At 39.6% G+C, this 19,200-nt stretch overlaps 1 protein-coding gene across 3 annotated transcripts in view; it reads right to left on the reverse strand.

The window, feature by feature from the left end:
* SLC38A9 (solute carrier family 38 member 9) overlaps window positions 1-3,300 on the reverse strand; it is an 87,557-nt gene extending 84,257 nt beyond the window's left edge. For 2 of the 3 annotated variants that reach the window (XM_059417879.1, XM_059417876.1), the window contains exon 1: window positions 3,165-3,300. The gene's annotated coding sequence lies outside the window, so the exon portion shown is untranslated. Of the gene's footprint in view, window positions 1-2,263; window positions 2,365-3,164 lie in introns of all 3 variants that reach the window. The other variant, XM_059417878.1, reaches the window with a different exon arrangement.
* Window positions 3,301-19,200: the final 15,900 nt, after the last annotated feature.

Consider the following 19,200-nt stretch of genomic DNA (forward strand, 5'->3'; position numbering starts at 1 on the left):
GAGGGTATTATGCTGAGCGAAATAAGTCAATCAGAGAAAGACAATTATCATATGATCTCTCTGATATGAGGAATTTGAGAGGCAGGGCAGGGGGGTTGTGGGGGATAGAGGAGGAAAAAATGAAACAAGATGGGATCGGGATGGAGACAAACCATTAAGAGACTCTTAATCTCATGAAACAAACTGAGGGTTGCTGGAGGGTGGAGGGGTAGGGATAGGGTGGCTGGGTTATGGACTTTGAGGAGGGTATGTGCTATGGTGAGTGCTGTGAAATGTGTAAGCCTGATGATTCACAGACCTGTACCCCTGGGGCAAATAATACATTATATGTTAATAAAAATAATTTTTTAAAAAGGTATTGATTGTAAATATCAGTATATTTCAAAGGATGTCAGCTCTTTTCCACACTAGGCTCAGAAGTGTCCTTTCACAATTCTCTGCAAAATCCAGTCTACAGTGTCTAGCTAAGATGCTAGCATCCATCTGCAATAGGACCCATCAATTTTAGCCCAAACAAAAGTAGAGTTGACCCCCGAACAAAGCAGAGGTTAGGGGCAGCAACCTCAAACCCCCAACCCCACAGCTGAAAATGCACATGTAACTTTTGACTCTCCCAAAACTTTAGTAATAGCCTACTTTTGACTGAAAGCCTTCCTGATAGCATATGTAGTTGATTAACACATATTGTGTATATTGTACGCATTAAACACCGTATTCTTACACTAAAAGCTAGAGAAAGCAAAATGTTATTAAGAAAATCATAAGGAAAATACATTTACAGTACTATACTGTAAAAAATTCACATATAACTGGACCTCTGAAGTTCAAACTTGTGTTAAGGGTCAATTGTATTATGGACCCAGCATACAAGTATTTATATGTTCTTTCTCAAAGACTGAAAATTAGTATTACCTAATACCTCTGCATATGGTAGAAGTTCAAATACTATATTTACATTCAGCTTAGCGGAGCAAGGGTTTACAAATTTTTTTCTGTAAAGGGTCAAATAATAAATATTTTCCACTTTGTGAGCCTTATCATTTCTGCAGCTACTCAACTCTGTATTTTATAATTTTTAAAAAGATTTTATTTATTTATTTGACAGAGATCACAAGTAGGTAGAGGCAGGCAGAGAGAGGGGAAGAAGCAGGCTCCCTGACAAGCAGAGAGCCCGATGTGGGGCTCAATCCCAGGACCCCAGGATCATGACCTGAGCGGAAGACAGAGGCTTTAACCCATTGAGCCACCCAGGCACCCCTCAACTCTGTATTTTAGCACAGAAGACAATATATAAATGAGTGAGCATGGCAGTGTTCCAATAAAACTTTTTAAAACTTTTTTCAATTTTTAAAAATACTTTCATTTATTTGACAGAGAGCACAAGCAGGGTTTAGAAGAGTGAGAGGGAGAAGCAGGCTCCCTGCTGAGCAGGAAGCCTGAGGTGGGGCTCCCTGGGATCACAACCTCAGCAGAAGGCAGACACTTAACTGACTGCCCCCCAATAAAACTTTATAAAAAACAAATGCATCTGGGGGCAATGGTCATAGCAAATCTGGTCATAGTTTGGTCACTTCTGTACTACGCTAATATAAAAGCTAATGGAACCACAGCATAAAAAAGGCAGCTTGGTGAAAGAAGTTATGCTATGTATACATGTTTTCATCTACAGAAGTCTGCAACTGCTATAATGTCTGGTAATGAATTTATCTCAAACTCTTCCTTCTGAATCACTTAATGGTCAGCCAATAAGAGTTGTAAAGCTCCAATTCTGAGGAGACTGGTAGAACATGCTTCCAAACTGATCAATATATGCTTCAAAAGCTGTTAAATTTCACCGTGCTGGAGGGCAATGTAGTCTAATAAAGAAATTACCAGCCAAAACAATGCAATGGGAACACTAAATGCTTTTCAGTTCTGTTATGCAGTAAGAAAGAATGCTGATGATGGACTGAAATTTAAGTGTATTATAAAATGCAGGCCCAGTAGAAGTTTTTAATCTCCTAATTTTTTTTTAACTTTTATGCTCATATCTCCTTCTTAAAAAATACTATAAATATTATTTTATTTTATAGTTCAGGTGGGTATTCCCAACCTCGTATGCCGTTTACCCGTTACTGTAAATATGTAGGGTACTGTAAAATCAAATTAGCATGCTATTTTTATATGACTTAGATATACAGCATTTAGGATTGAGAGAAGCAATCTAAGGCTAAGTGTTCCCAGAGGTAGGAAAGAAAAGGTCACATGTTAATTTGCTACCAACCTTTTATATTTCTATGAAGTTTGTAGAGATTTTTCTTTAAGTTAAGGCCGGGGTTTCCTTGATCTATTGAGAAATTTAAAAACTTGCCCTTCAGCGTCTGCCTATTATTTTGTATAGGTAAGCATAAAAAAAAAAAGAGTAACAGGTTAGAGTTTGCTGCTGTACTGATCTCAGCAATAGATTACGGCAGTGCTTCAGAGTAACGAAAATTAGGTTTTTGTCAAGTTGGCCATTAACTGGCTGGCTGGTCATGCGCGAGGCAGTGTCTCCAACTTGGTGGACCTTAGTTTCCTCATCAGTTAAGTGAAGAGAATGTGCTTTACTAGTTATTCTCAAAGGCCTCCTCCAGCTCTAGTATTCTAAGACAGCTAAGATATAAAGTCACCTACTATCAAGACAGCCGCTCTCACATTTGAGCCGGGGAAAAGAGAGGCGAGGACTTAATTCTTTCGGCCCCCCACCCATCTGTGGTCCTAGCCCCAGACACTAATGTGTTCCCTCCCAGGATCTCCTTTCTCCAGCTCTTCCTTACTCGGGACAGAGAAGGTTCTCCCGTTCTCTCAATAATTCCAGTTCTCCTCCTTCTCACCCGGGTGTTTACCCATCATCACCCCCAGGCTCAAACACGCACCGACTCCCCATAGCCCCCTGAACTCTCTCTGCTCCCGCGGGAGTCACCAGAGCCGAGAGGAGCGCGCGTCGCCCCTCTGGAGTGGTCTCCTCAGTCCCCGACTTTGTCCTCACGGATCCCCTAATAAGCAACTGTTCCGACGCGTTTCACTAAAGAACTTCCCCGGCAACAGCCGGCTCCACAGCAAGCTCAGCGGTTCCCGCCGCTTCCCCTCTATCCCCTCCGCCCGTACCGAGGGGTCATTTTGTAAGACCAGGGAACATGCCCTACCTGCTTCCGCCAAGGGCTCAGTCTCCGAAAAGTCGGAGACCCTTTCCCAAATCCTCTCAACTTGCTGTAGCAGGGTTTCTCCTCTCCTGAACAGGAAGAGGCAATAGCTTAAGCCGCGGGGGCCGGCGGGGGATGGAGTTCTGAGCGCGTTAAGTCGGCAGCTGCTGTCAAACCTCCCGCCCCTGGGGACTACAACTCCCAGAGGTCTCTGCGAGAGTCACCATGCCTCTCGCCGCAGAGCCGCGTTCTCCAGCTTTGGAAAGGCGGGGTGGTTCAGGTTCGCAAATCTCATCCCTGCTCAGTGATGTTTGGCGTTGTGTGAGATGCTTGCCTGACGACCAAAGTCGCCTAGAAGAAGAAATGCCATCTTCTGCAGTCCTTACACCTCCAGAGGTTACCTAGGAAGGGGTTGACGTGACATCTCCATCTAGAGCTGACCTCCCATTATCAGTCTCTTCTCCGGCTCTTCTGCCTTGTGTTCTGTACTGTCGTCACGTGCCTGAATCCCACAGACAGCGAGAGAAACTGGTTTGAAAAAGGTTGAGTTGGCATTCTCACTCTTTTGGCTGGACACTTAATTTGTTGTTGTTGTTCTGTTTTCCTTTCCTTTTTTTTTTTTTTTTTTTAATTATTATTCTTTTAATGCGTTGACAAATTCGTCCCTAGGCGGAAAGAAGGGCTTTGGGAGTATTTTAACCCATTCTTCACATCCCTCGCAATTTCAACCAAAACCCCCGAGATTAACCTGTAATCTAAGTAAAATTAATGTGCTTGTTGTAAAAAGTCAGCTCAATCAAAGTCCCTTGGGAAGCATATAGCAACACCTAAGGGCTTCTTACATAGGAAGCCAGTAGGTTTTTTTTTTTTTTTTCCTTAAGAAAAACAACCAGAAGAAAACAAGAAATGCAATGGGATAAGGAAACCAAATTAACGATTCCAAATTTAACAGCTAATATTGAGTCCTAAGCACTTTACATACAATACTTTAAGTCTCTACCATGATGTAGAAGTGTATATTATTCCCATTTTACAAATAAGGAAATAGTCTTACAGAATTTAAGTAACTTCCCCAAGGCCAAACAAGAAGAAAGTGGCAGAAGAGTCAGACTTCCAACCGACGTCTTATTTCAAAGCCTGAGTTCTCAAACATTATCAAACATTCCCTATATTACTGAGGACTTGACAACAGGCAGATGATACAATGAATATTGGCTTTATGACAGGTAAAATTTATTTTGCTAATGGTGTCCTTATTCCAAACTTTTTGCAGTTACTCTTTTACCTACCTTTAAATAAACATTCTTAGGGAACCTGAGTGGCTCAGTGGGTTAAAGCCTCTGCTTTTGGCTCAGGTCATGATACCTGGAATCGAACCCGACATTGGGCTGTCTGCTCAGTGGGGAGCCTTCTTCCCCCCAACCCTGCCTGCCTCTCTGTCTACTTGTGATCTCTGTCAAATAAATAAATAAAACCTTTAAAAAAATAAATAAACTAACATTCTTTTGATGAGTTCAATGATAGTAAAATTTTCTTCTTTCGCTGCATTCCAGGTTGAGAAAATAATTTTAGGCAAGACCAAAAAGCACAAAATTGAATGGTATGGAGTGACATCAGTGAAAATGGTAAAGTAGGGAACTTCAAAATGTTGCTTCCATAAAAGCAATGAATAAATTGGCAAAACTGCTGGAATAACTTTTTTTTTTTTTTTTTAAACTCTGGCATGTAATAATAAGATGTAAAACAACCAGGGAACACTTAAGAAAAGAATGCTGAATTTTGACAGGAGAGCACCATGATCATCTCCTACTCTCCAGGTTGGTAGTGGCTTTAAAAATAGTAGCTTATGGGGGCGCCTGGGTGGCTCAGTGGGTTAAGCCACTGCCTTCGGCTTGGGTCATGATCTTAGGGTCCTGGGATGGAGTCCCGCATCGGGCTCTCTGCTCAGCAGGGAGCCTGCTTCCCTCTCTTTCTCTCTGCCTGCCTCTCCGTCTACTTGTGATTTCTCTCTGTCAAATAAATAAATAAAATCTTTTAAAAAAGAAAATAGTAGCTTATGTTCCTGATGTAGGTTGCTGGTATCGGAGGGAGCAATATGGACCTTATTCTCAAGAAATTGTAATTAAGCATTTTCACCTATCTGTTGGTTCCCTGAAAGTTTGGCTCCACTGCTTGCCTTTATTTTGCCTGCCTTGGAATGTCCCCAGGGCTGAGGCAGCTTTCTAGGACTTAGTGTGTTTGTAAAAAGCATTTAAAATGAATGAATTAGTCACTAAGTTTACTAAGTAGTTAGGTCCAAACAAATTAATAAGCATTTATGTCCTAACAACTTCGTAGCCACTTAAAATATGTTGAATTGAAGTTGAATGAAAAATATTTTATTTCATTCTTAAGTAGCCCCGGTTGTTTACTAATGGGAAGTGTACATCTATTGGGTACTTCTTAACTTCTCAAACTTGAAGTCATGTGGGATACCACTGTCCTTGTTTTGTGCTTCACACTGGATTTTGCACACTTTCTTGAGACCATAGCAACCACTGAAAACTCAACTTGGTGGATATGATGTTATCCAAGAAATTAACTTGATCTAATGTTGAAATTGTTAATTATCTCAATGTAGTAGTTCACATGGTATCTGACAGATGTTGTTGTGTTTTCCTCAAAAATTTAAAATACCCTGGGGCACCTGGGTGGTTTAGTAGTCTCTGAAGGATCCAGCTCTTGGTTTCTGCTCAGGTTCTGATCTCATAGCTCTTGAGATCAAGCCCCACACCTGGGCTCCATGCTTAGCAGGCGTCGGCTTGGATATTCTCTCTACCCCTCCTCCCCCTCATGTGCACTCTCTCTGTCTAAAATAAAGAAATAAATCTTAAAAAAATACTGTACTCTGGGGGTCCCTGGGAGTTTCCTGTGGTACTCTCACAGTTTAGGGACTGCAGGTCACTAGCCATGATTTCTACAACAAGGATCGTTAAACTTTCTATAAAGGGCCCAATAGTAAGTTTTCTAGGCTTTCTGGCCATATAGTTTCTGTCATCAATTACCTGATTATGTCTTTATAGCATAAAAGGAGTCACATAAGCAATATGTGAACAAGTGGAGTGGCTGTATTCTAATTTATTTATAGAAACAGGTACTGGGCTGGGTTTATCCCCAGGACATAGTTTTCTGACCCTCAGCTTAGAAGATGCAAAGTGGAGATTTTTGTGTATTAGTTGCAGTTTTCCTAAGGAGAAGAGTATTTTCTCAATAATTTGGTTACCCCAAGTTGAAATGTGTTTGAGAAATGTAGTAGAAACACTTGCATCTGGGCACCTGCATGGCTCAGTCAGTCAAGCATCTGCCTTTGGCTCAGGTTGTTATCTCGGGGCCCTGGATTGGGTTCCCTGCTCATTGGGGAGCCAGCTTTTCCCTACCCCCTCATGCTCTTTCTCACACACTCTCTCTCTCTGTCAAATAAATAATTGCTTTAAAATAAAATAGAACAGAATAATTTCAAGTTTACAAAAGAAGTTGCAAAGGTAGTGCAAAGAAATCCAATATATCCATTACTCAGTTATCAATTGTTACCATTTTGTCATATTCATCTATTGTCTCCCTTCTTCCCTCCTTCTGTCTCCTCTCTTTTTCTCTGTCTCTCTCTCTTTCTCTGCATACATTTTTCCCCCTAACCATTTGAGATTAAATTGCACACCATATGCCTCTGCTTCTAAATTCTTTAGTGTTTATTTCCCAAGAAAAGGGTTTTCACAGTATAATGGTCAAGACTAGACCTTTTAAAAATTGGTACAAGGCTCTTATTTAATTTATAAGCCTATGGCAAATTTCACCAATTGTTTCAATAATGTCCTTTATGAGATGTTTTGTTCTGGGCCTTTTTTCCTCATCCAGAACCCAACACAGGATTGATCATGTATTGCATTTAGTCTTCAAGTCTCCTTAGGCTCCTTTATTCTGGAATAGCTCCTGAAGACTTTCTTTTTCATGACATTGACATTTTTTTGTTTGGTTTTTAAAGATTTTATTTATTTATCTGAAAGACAGAGAGAGAGAGAGAAAGCATGAAATGGTGGAGGGTCAGAGGGAGAAACAGACTTCCTGCTGAGTGGGAGCCCGGTGCAGAACTCCATCCTGGTACTCTGGAATCATGACCTGAGTGAAGATAGACGCTTAACCAACTTAGCCACCCAGACACCCATAACATTGATGTTTTTGAAGCATATAGGCCATTTAGTAAAATATCCCACAATTTGAATTTACCTAATATTACCTTGTGATTAGATTCATTATGCATTTTTGGTAGGATTAATACATAAGTATTATAGAGTCTTTCTCATGCATTTTATCATGAGGCACGTGAAACTAAGATTCTAATATTAATTGCAACATGAGAAGAGGGTTTCCCACACCATCAAATAATTCTTGACACCAACTGGTGTTCTACAATTTAACTCAATTCTGATACTATCTACCTGGAGATAGTTCCAGATCCATAGGTTAAAGGCTCAGTCCTACATGAATTCCACCCCCCACCCACCCACTCAGACACCCCTTGAAAGTCCAGATTGTCCTTGCGCTTCTGACCAACTAGCTGTATACATCTGAAATTTCCATGAACCTCTCCTTGGGTTTGACTAATTAGCTAGAGTGGTTCCCAGTATTTGGAGAAACATTTTACTTAGTAAATTACTAGTTTACTATGAAAAGCTATAACTAAGGAATAGCCAGATGGAAAAAACGCAGAGGGCAAGGTATGGAAAAAGGTATGGAGTTTCCATGTCCTTTCCAAGTGCACCATTCTCCTCAAATTGTAAGAAGAACATTCCAGGTTGTGCTCACCAACCTGGAAGTACTCTGAACGCCATCCTTTTGGGTTTTTAAGGAGGTTTCTTATTACACAGATACTATTGATTAAATCATTGGAACCTGGTGATTAAACTCAACCTCTAGCCCCTCTCCTCTTGCCAGAGATGGAGAGTGGGGTAACTGAAAGTTCCAACCCTCTGAATACCTAGTTGGCTCCACTGGCAACCAGCTCCATCCTTAAATATGGTACAAAAGTCACTTCATTAACACAGCAAAAGAAAAAAAAATCACAGAGCCAGAAGAGATTCAAGGAGAGGGAACTATATGAAGACATGAAAACTTAGAGACGTAGTTTATTGAAGAACTTGGAAACTAGCTGTCAATGATGACCAATATGCACCTGTGGTACAATGATTTATACTGAGAAATAGATATTTGATCTTTGACCCCTTTCTGGCACAGAACTAAAACTCAGAATCTCCTAAGTGATGGGAATGATAAAGATATATAGGAAAGATGAAGATAATGATAAAGACTTCATGTCTGTGTAGTGACTTTTGTACCACTGCAAAGTACTCTGAAGAGGAGCAGAATATGTCATGCTAAAATATGCTACTTTGGCATATTAATTATTTTGAATTCAAGGTACTTGAGAAGCAGCTGATGCAGGAAGGACTCTCTGAGCGCCTTTGTGTCCTTAAAAGCATGTGACAAGTTACCCCTGTCTTCATACCAGGAGGGTAGAAAGCATCCTTATCACCAGAGATAGGGAATTCAGGGTCAAGAAAGTTGTGTAAACAGAACTTATTATTTCTTCATCAACTTTATTGCCTTAAGTCCAAATCGTTCTGTCTTGTCAACTCTTCACAGATTATCACTTGTCTAAAAGGTATAAAAGCCTTCTGCTTTGGTCATTTCTTTGAGTCTCATATTTTTATGGGGGCTCCTATACATATGAAATTAACACGGTTTTTCTCCTGTTTATCAGTCTTATGTCAATTTAATCATAAGGTCAGCCAAAGAACCTAGAAGGGAATAAGGGAAAATTTTTTCACCCTGCAACTACATGGGTGGATGTTTCACTCTGTTAATGAGGGACTTGTGAGTTTTACAGTCTTTACCTTTTAGCTCTACAATTAATAACTTTGTATATATACCCCTTTATGTTTTCTGACAGTGTGTATTTGAGATAAATTCCAGAAATAGGATTACTGGATCAAAGGGCAAGTGCACATGAAATATTGCTAGATACTGACAAATTCCCTTCGTTCAGGACTAGGCCACAGTACATCACTAGCAGCAATGTGTAAGGGTGCCTGTTACCTTGCAACCTCTCTGATAGAGTACACTATCAAACATTTGTCATTTTTTAAAGATTTCATTTATTTATTTGACAGACAGAGATCACAAGTAGGCAGAGGTAGGCTGAGAGAGAGGAAGGGAAGCAGGCTCCCTGCTGAGCAGAGAGCCCGATGCTGATCCCAGGACCCCGGGATCATGACCTGAACCAAAGGCAGAGGCTTTAACCCACTGAGCCACCCAGGCGCCCCAAACATTTGTCATTTTAATAGATGAAAAATTGTATTTTAGTGTATTTTTAATTTGCATTGTTCTTGAAAAAATCAAGCATCTCTATATATTTAAGCCATTTTGTTGGTTTTATTTTTTTTTTTAAGATTTTATTTGTTTATTTGACAGAGAGAGAACACAAGCAGGTGGAGCAACAGGCAGAGGAAGAGGGAGAAGTAGACTCCCTGGTGAGCCTGGAGCCATATATTGGGCAGATGCTTAACGGACTAAGCTACCCAGGTGCCCCACCATCTCTTTGTGTTATACATATTATTCCTTTCTCTGGATTATGTTGGAAATAATTCTTCCCAGTTTGTCATGTGTCTTTTGCCTTTGCTATTTATTTTTTTGTTATATGGAATTTTATTTTTAATATTTATTTAGTCCTACTATATAAAATTATTGCTTCTGGATTTTGAATTATAGGTAGAATGTTTTTCCAAGTATAGAGGAATTCACTAATGTTTTCTTCTAGTATCCGCAAGGTTTTATTGCTTTTACATTTGAATTTCTTTTTTTAATTTACGTTTGAATTTCTTATCCTGTTATATGGTGTAAAGAGCAGATCTACTTTTATCTGTTTCCATATAGTTGTCCAATTTTATAGAGAGTATTTTTGTTGTGCTCGCTTCGGCAGCACATATACCAATTTTATAGAGAGTATTTTTGTAAAGAAGAAGTAGTCAATAGTGTCATCAATAAAAAATCTTTTACATTAAGAATTGAAAACTGTCAGTTGATTTTATTTTATTTTATTTATTTTTAAAAAAAGATTTTATTTATTTATTTATTTGACAGAGATTACAAGTAGGCAGAGAGGCAGGCAGAGAGAGAGGGGGGGGAAGCAAGCTCCCTGCTGAGCAGAGAACCCTATGTGGGGTTTGATCCCAGGACCCTGAGATCTTGACCTGAGCTGAAGGCAGAGGCTTTAACCCTGTGCCTTCAGGTGCCCCTGTCAGTTGATTTTAGAAACAAGGAGGTCTTTGTTGCTATTGACCTTGTCAATATTGATGGAAAAATGAGATAAAAGCCAGATTGCCGTGGGTTCAGGAATGAAAGATGGGAAAGTGGAAAAAACAAGTATAGGTAACTCCTTGCGAGTTTGTAAATAAATAGTCTTTTTACTAACCACCACATAACAATTTTACAGTGCTAGAACATAGATTTCAGAGTATTTTTCAGTAAAATCCCTTTGTTGGTCAGGGACCAAGTAGGAAAATAGAAACCACTATAGGGAATTTAACCTTTGTGAGATTAGAACATGGTAACTGATATGGACACATGCTGCTCTGCAGGTGCATGGCTTGGTAGGTGGTGTGTAGGCTGAGTTTAGGTCTTCTTGCCTCTTGGCTTGGTGCCTTTTTGCATAACTCTATCCGGTGGCCCTGGTTATCCCCATTTTAGAGACAGACAGAGTGATTAAATAACTTGCCAAGTTCATACAGTTAATAAATGGACAGCTAGAGATTATCAGTACTGACTTCTCAGTCAAATGCTAGTAGTTTCTTTCTCTCTGAAAGCTCCAACTCTTTAGTTTTAGTAAGCATAGGGAGAAAGAGGTTTGTCCCAGGTTGAGGTTCATTGATGGGACCTGCTCACTACTTCTCTTGAGGTGAAAGACTTCCGTCTTTTATACCCAGGACGATTGACAATAATGACTTTCACAAATCACTATGCTTTTGCCATTTGGGACACAAAAAAGTCAGCTTTTTTGTTAGGTAGAGCTAACATCTAGTGGGAATGGAAAGAGCTAGATTTTGGTATACTGTGCTTTCCTTTTTACTGTTTACCGTACTCTATACGTAATTCACTGATGAAACACTGTTTTACAGCAAAGGGCCAACAAGACCCCTTAGTCTTAGGAGGGATTGTTCAATGTATCCTGACACAGTATTTGACATGTATCTTTCACTTATTTTTGGCTGGCATTAAATACATTTGTAAAAGTACTTAGGGAGTACTGAATGTATTATGTCCTCTAGGAGATCTGTTTGGTTATAATCAGGATCTTTCAGGTAAACAAACTGGTATCTTTTTTTTTTTTTTTTTTTTAGTATTCATCTGAATTTTCTTTTTTTTTTTCTGATCTTTTTTTTTTTAATTTCTTTTCAGCGTAACAGAATTCATTGTTTATGCACCACACCCAGTGCTCCATGCAATACATGCCCTCCATAATACCGCCACCTGGCTCCCCCAACCTCCCACCCCTCACCCCTTCAAAACCCTCAGGCCATTTTTCAGAGTCCATAGTCTCTCATGGTTCACCTCCCCTTCCAGTTTCCCTCAACTCCCTTCTCTCCATCTCCCTATGTCTTCCATGTTATTTGTTATGCTCCACAAATAAGTGAAACCATATTGACTCTCTCTGCTTGACTTATTTCACTCAGCATAATCTCTTCCAGTCCCGTCCATGTTGCTACCAAAGTTGGGTATTCATCCTTTCTGATGGAGGCATAATACTCCATAGTGTATATGGACCACATCTTCCTTATCCATTTGTCCATTGAAGGGCATCTTGGTTCTTTCCAATAGTTTGGCAACCATGGCCATTGCTGCTATAAACATTGGGGTACTGATGGCCCTTCTTTTCACTACATCTGTGTCTTTGGGGGTAAATACCCAGTAGTGCAATTGCAGGGTCATGGGGAAGCTCTATTTTTAATATCTTAAGGAATCTCCACACTGTTCTCCAAAGTGGCTGCACCAACTTGCATTCCCACCAACAGTGTAGGAGGGTTCCCCTTTGTCCACATCCTCTCCAACACACGTTGTTTCCTGTCTTGCTAATTTTGGCCATTCTAACTGGTGTAAGGTGGTATCTCAATGTGGTTTTAATTTGAATCTCCCTGATTGCTAGTGATGATGAACATTTTTTCATGTGTCTGTTAGACATTTGTATGTCTTCATTGGAGAAGTGTCTGTTCATATCTTCTGCCCATTTTTTGACATGATTATCTGTTTTGTGTGTGTTGAATTTGAGAAGTTTTTTATAGATCCTGGATATCAACCTTTTGTCTGTACTGTCATTTGCAAATATCTTTTCCCATTCCATGGGTTGCCTCTTTGTTTTGTTGACTGTTCCCTTTGCTGTGCAGAAGATTTTGATCTTGGTGAAGTCCCAAAAGTTCATTTTCACTTTTGTTTCCTTTGCCTTTGGGGACATATGTTGAAAGAAGTTGCTGTGGCTGATATTGAAGAGGTTACTGCCTATGTTCTCCTCTAGGATTCTGATGGATTCCTGTCTCACATTGAGGACTTTTATCCATTTTGAGTTTATCTTTGTGTATGGTGTAAGAGAATGGTCGAGTTCCATTCTTCTACTTATAGCTGTCCAATTTTCCCAGCACCATTTATTGACGAGACTGTCTTTTTTCCACTGTATATTTTTTCCTGCTTTGTCGAAGATTATTTGACCATAGAGTTGAGGGTCCATATCTGGGCTTTCTACTCTGTTCCACTGGTCTATGTGTCTGTTTTTATGCCAGTACCATGCTGTCTTGGTGATCCCAGCTTTGTAGTAAAGCTTGAAATCAGGCAACGTGGTGTCCCAGTTTTGTTTTTCTTTTTCAACATTTCCTTAGCAACTCGGGATCTCTTCCGATTCCATACAAATTTTAGGATTATTTGCTCCAGCTCTTTGAAAAATACTGGTGGAATTTTGATCGGAATGGTATTAAAAGTATAGATTGCTTGGGGTGCCTGGGTGGCTCAGTGGGTTAAAGCCTCTGCCTTCGGCTCAGGTCATGATCCCAGGGTCCTGGGATCGATCCCTGCTTCCTCCTCTCTCTCTCTCTCTGCCTACATCTCTGCCTACTTGTGATCTCTGTCTGTCAAATAAATAAATAAAATCTTAAAAAAAAAAGTATAGATTGCTCTAGGCAGTATAGATAGACATTTAAACAATGTTTATTCTTCCAATCCAAGAGCATGGAATGGTGTTCCATCTTTTTGTGTCTTCTTCAGTTTCTTTCATAAGTGTTCTGTAGTTCCTTGAGTACAGATTCTTTACCTCTTTGGTTAGGTTTATTACCAGGTATCTTATGGTTCTTGGTGCTATAGTAAATGGAATTGATTCTCTAATTTCCCTTTCTGTATTTTCATCATTAGTGTATAAGAAAGCAACTGATTTCTGTACATTAACTTTGTATCCTGTCACATTACTGAATTGCTGTATGAGTTCTAGTAGTTTGGGAGTGGAGTCTTTTGGGTTTTCCACATAAAGTATCATGTCATCTGTGAAGAGAGAGAGTTTGAACAAGACTGATATCTTAAACCAGACTCTCAGTGTATTCATTCATAATGGGGAGCTAGTAAGGCTTATATGTCTTATCCACTGCACCTCCTTTCTTAGTATCAAAATATTTGGGGGAAGTTGAATTATTAATTAGGAAGTTGCTAAGTGAGCATAGAATCAAAATATGTGCTGATAAAATATCTTTACCTCATAATAGAGAAAATCTGTCTAGTGACCAGTTCCCATATCCAAAGTCTTTTCCATTTGCACCAATGTTTCCCAAATGTTAGTCATTTGAATACACCTTCATGATTTTTGTCATTCCTGTATACCATTAATATGTACTTTTTCTTTAATTGAATACACCTTTTTTCATTTATTTATTTTCAGCATAACAGTATCATTATTTTTTCACCACACCAATACACTTTTTAAAATTTAACTATTTAGCGTCATTCTAAGTAATTATATTTCTGATATCCTAGTTTGATATGATTGTTAGTTTTCTAAAACATTAAAATAAGTATTAAGTATGAACACTCAAATAACTATTAAAACGAAAATTATCCATAAATTGCCTAAAATCAGTGGTATGTGTATCACACTTTGGTAAATATTGCCTTAATCATAACTGGAAAAATAAAGAGTTTCATCTCTCTGAACCCTGCTTGGTATGCTGAAAACTCCTCTTTGATGACTTTCTTCTTTAGATGTGTTACTAGCACCATAGTATCTTGGACATTCTATAAACCTACTCCCTCTTCCATTTTGTGTTGATTTATAGGGCTCCAAACGGTTTTGTTTGTTTGTTTGTTTGTTTTAAAAATGTTTTTTATTTGAGAGAGAGAGCAAGCGTGCACAAGCAGGGGGAGCGACAGAAGGAGAGGAAGAATCAGGCGAGGGAGCCTGCTACAGGGCTTGATCCCAGGACCCTGGGATCATGACCTGAGTTGAAGGTAGATTCCTAACTAACTGAGCCACCCAGGTGTCCCTGTAATATTTATTTTAAAAAAATCTTTTGTGTGGTTATATGCATATTAAGATATTCTCAGATTTCTTAGTACCTAGGAATGAATATCTATGTTCCCCCATTTGAGGTGACCCATTTTTGGCCTACCGGTAGATTAAAAAAAAAATTTAACAACCTTGACATGATACTAGGCACAGTTTACACCAATTAAAAAGTCATTATTTGGGCGCCTGGGTGGCTCAGTGGGTTAAGCCGCTGCCTTCAGCTCAGGTCATGATCTCAGGGTCCTGGGATCGAGTCCCGCATCGGGCTCTCTGCTCAGCGGGGAACCTGCTTCCCTCTCTCTCTCTCTGCCTGCCTCTCCATCTACTTGTGATTTCTCTCTGTCAAATAAATAAATAAAATCTTTAAAAAAAAAAAGTCATTATTTGAGTAATGTAGAGATAATACCGAAAATGTAAAAAGCCTAAAATACCAGTTTTCTTTGGAGAATTTAATGCTTCTTTCTAAAGTGAGAAGGATATTAACTGCAAACTTTGATTCCTAACTGTGAAACATCTTTGGGAAAAATCTTGTTACATGGGATGTACAGAATTCGGATAAACTGTATGTTAGTGAATCTTCTGAGACAGAAATCTTAAGGTTTTATATTCCATTTGCCACTGCCATTCTTTTCTCTAGACTGTTCCCTAAGAAATTGGCTGATTTTACTTATAGCACTTAGCATAGTACCTGGCACACCCTCGGTGTTCATTTAAAGCCTATATAATAACTAACTGAATAACTAATGAATTCCTGCATTTTCCATGTGTTGCAATTTAATACCATCACCAGTTTAAGATCTTTTGGAGGGGACACAGAAAATAGAACATATTTGTGTCCCCCACTATCTGAAAGTAGAGTATTCTTATGAAAGTTTTCACAGGTCCCAATAGTGTAAAGCGAAGAAGCGAGCACCATGAATTTATATGAAAAAATTTTGACCCTTCTCAGACACAAAAATGACCTCTCTTACACTGTTCTGATACCTTAGGTCACACCTTGCTAATGGATGCATAAAATAGAGTTAAAGCAAAGATGCTCACAAATACAGTTCAAAGCTACAGTGGCTTGATGCTAAGATGTTTAGTTCTTGGGGAAGGAGCTGCCTCTAGAAGGCATCACTACAGAAAAAACACTGAATGCTATTCTTGTTTTTGCTTTTTCATAAAAGCAGAAATCCTCTTTGAATTTTTCTGTTAGTGAAAACAGGCCCATATGTAGGTCTTTCATAGAAGCAAAGTGGCAGAATGTGAGTTTTCTAAACATGAGTGATACCCATACTGGCTTTAACTGTGTTGGTCTTTTTTCACTGTTTATGTTCTATTGTTGAATTATGTTATTTTCATCCACCTCTTATTTATCCTTTCCTTAATATCGAACTTTAATTCTCTTTAGAATTTACTTTTTCTTAACCAGGGACAGCCCTTAAAAATTATATAGAATGTTTCATTGCAATGAGCAATGAATGCAAAGAGCTGTTTCATTGCAATATCTGAAAGCAATCTGTTCTGAGATTGGATAGCTGAAAGTGTTTGCTAACTGTTTTCTTTAGCCAAAAGAAATGGAAAACACTAATTTATAAAGATATATGCACTGGGGCGCCTGGGTGGCTCAGTCATTAAGCATCTGCCTTCAGCTCAGGTTATGATCCTGGGGTCCTGGGATCGAGCCCTGCATTGGGCTCCCTGTTCACTAGGAAACCTGCTTCTCCCTCTCCCACTCCTCTGCTTGCATTCCCTCTCTTGCTGTCTCTCTCTATCTCTCTTTCAAATAAATAAATAAAATCTTTTTTTAAAAAGGTATGTGCACCTTTGTGTTTATTGCAGCATTACTTATAATCATCAAGATATAGAAGCAACCAAAGTATCTATTGATAGACAAATAGATAAGGAAGATATGGTGTATAAGTACACAATGGAATATTATACAGCCATGAAAAAGGATGAACCTGGCATTTGAGACAACATGGATGGGCCTAGAGAGTATTATGGTAAGTGAAATAAGTCAGATTGAGAAAGACAAATATTATATGATTTCACTCATATGTAGAGTCTGTAAGGGGAAAAAAGATAACAAAAAGCAGAATCAGACCTATAAGTACAGAGAACAAACTGATGGTTGCCGGAAAGGAAGGGGTTGGGGGAATGAGCAAAGTGATTAAAGGGGAGTGGGGGATACAGGTTTCCAGCTATGGAATGAATAATCACAGGAATAAAAGGCACAGCATAAGGAATATAGTTAATATTATTATAGAGATGTATGGCGACAGATATAAGCTATACTTGTGGTGAACATAGTGTAATGTATAAACTTGTTGAATTACTGTGGTGTACATCTGAAACTAATTTTACAGTTTGTGTCAACTATACTCAAATTTAAAAAGTTATTATCTTTAGCTCAATTCTTTAAAAAGACTCATTTTAGAAAATATCTCCCAAGTTTTCTATACCTAAAAAAGAATCTACTTGGTTATCATTCTATCAAAGCAATTTCATATCTTACTCCTTTTGCTTAATTTTTTCCTATGACATAAAAATTTTTGAAAGAATAACAATCAATTCAAAGTGAGTTAAAATATGTTAGAAAACTCCTTTTTACAAGCTCAGAGCTCCGGTAGTATTGGTGGCTCTCCCATGAACACATAGTGATTTAAGGTACTAGCCTCCTCAAGAGTATGATGTGAAAATTTGGTTTAATAAGAGAAATTATTAAAAATGACAGTTATGTTAAAATATATTCTGGTTTTATCTTTGTTAAATATAATCTTTTGAAAACAATTCACCTTGGAAATAGTGCTAACTAGATAAATATTGGCATTCTTGGTGGAAGAGAGAAACAATAATGGTGGTTCTTTTTTTTTTTTTTTTTTAAGGATCTTATTTATTCATGAGAGAGAGAGAGGCAAGGGAGAAGCAGGATCCCCAAGAAGTAGGGAGCCCAATGTGGGACTGGATCCCAGGACCCCAGGATCATGACCTGAGCTGAAGGCAGATGCTTAACCATATGAGTGAGCCACCCAGGCGCCCAATAATGGTGGTTCTAAAGATGACCACCACAAAGCTGAAACCCATAAAGTGTGTTGTCCTCTATGTCTGAGTGTCACATTATGTTGGGATTTATATTACTGAATGAAATATTCAGCATTTCTTTAAAGATTCAGAGAACAGAAAATGATGAAAATTTAAAAATGGAAACTAGCTTTTAAAACAGCCCTCTTAGGCTTTTTGGTGGAATGGATATATACTGAGAAATTTACTTTTTGTGAGGCAAAACAAGAGTATCTGCTTCGTGAGAGGATTAAGCATGGAAATGAGCCTTGGTCACTCTTAGGTTTGGCCAGTATCCCTAGGGATATAACCCTGTGGCCCCCAGGTTCAAGCCTGTGAACGACCTACACAATTTTTGCTTTCGTTCTGCATCGGAGAGCATCTCTTTCCCAAAGATGTGGACCCTTGACTCTACAGGACAGGCTTTCTTTACAACAGCAAGACAGATCCTCATCCCAGCCGTCACTGGGAGGAAAGAAAATCTGCTGGCTCTATGGGCCTATGCTATATGTTGAAGCAGCAGAAATCTCCAGATGGGAAGTAAGTGCCTCAGAAACGAAGAACCAGAGGGACCAACTGCCACAGACTGCCATAGGAAAAAGGAAAAGAGAAAGCTCAGCAGGTTGAAGGGAGGGCATTACCCTACTTCCTTTTATTTCTGGTGTTAGAAAAAGGGAGGTGGATATTTTTGGCGTGCAGTACTTGCGTAGAGAAAATCTAGGGCATCTCCAGATTGAAGACCCCACTCAAGAATCTGAAGAGAAGTGGCTCATGGCCAGTCACATTGTACACACAGGCCCAACGGGCCACTGTGGAAACAAGGTAGTGGGTCTGACCACAGCGACCTCAAATGCGAGCAAGTAGGGAACGCACGGCGGAGGTGGGGCGGGGTGACGCCGACGGTCTGAGCTCTGATTGGCTGGTGGCTCTCGTCGCCTGGTGCCATTTGTTGTTGAAGCTGCGCACCTGACGCAGTCGACGGCGTCCTGCACGTGCAGCCGTTTAAGCGGCGTCAGCGCCTGCGAGGACCCTGGGAGAGCAAGCCGCGGAGAGGTGAGTGCTCTGGCGCCTCCCTTCTCTGTGTGGGCCTCTGCCTGTCGCCTTGGACTTCCCGGTAGTGGGAGTTTGGGGTAGACAAAGAATAGATGGGACAGGTGGGGCTTGGGGCCGTCCTATGGGGCTTTTCCTTTTCCTGCCGGAAAGGGAACGCCGGAAGGGCTCAAGGCCTACAGAGGAGGCACAGGTTTTTGTGGGGCTTTTTTGTTTGTTTGTTTGTTTTGTTTTTGCCCAGTGCCTGTGTGGCTTTTCTCTTAACGAGAATGTCAGCGGTAACTTCTGTGTACACACGCTCCTCAGAGTACTGGTTGACCA

This window comes from Mustela nigripes, chromosome 12 (genome assembly GCF_022355385.1).
Source record: "Mustela nigripes isolate SB6536 chromosome 12, MUSNIG.SB6536, whole genome shotgun sequence".
In the NCBI taxonomy this organism is placed as follows: Eukaryota; Metazoa; Chordata; class Mammalia; order Carnivora; family Mustelidae; genus Mustela; species Mustela nigripes.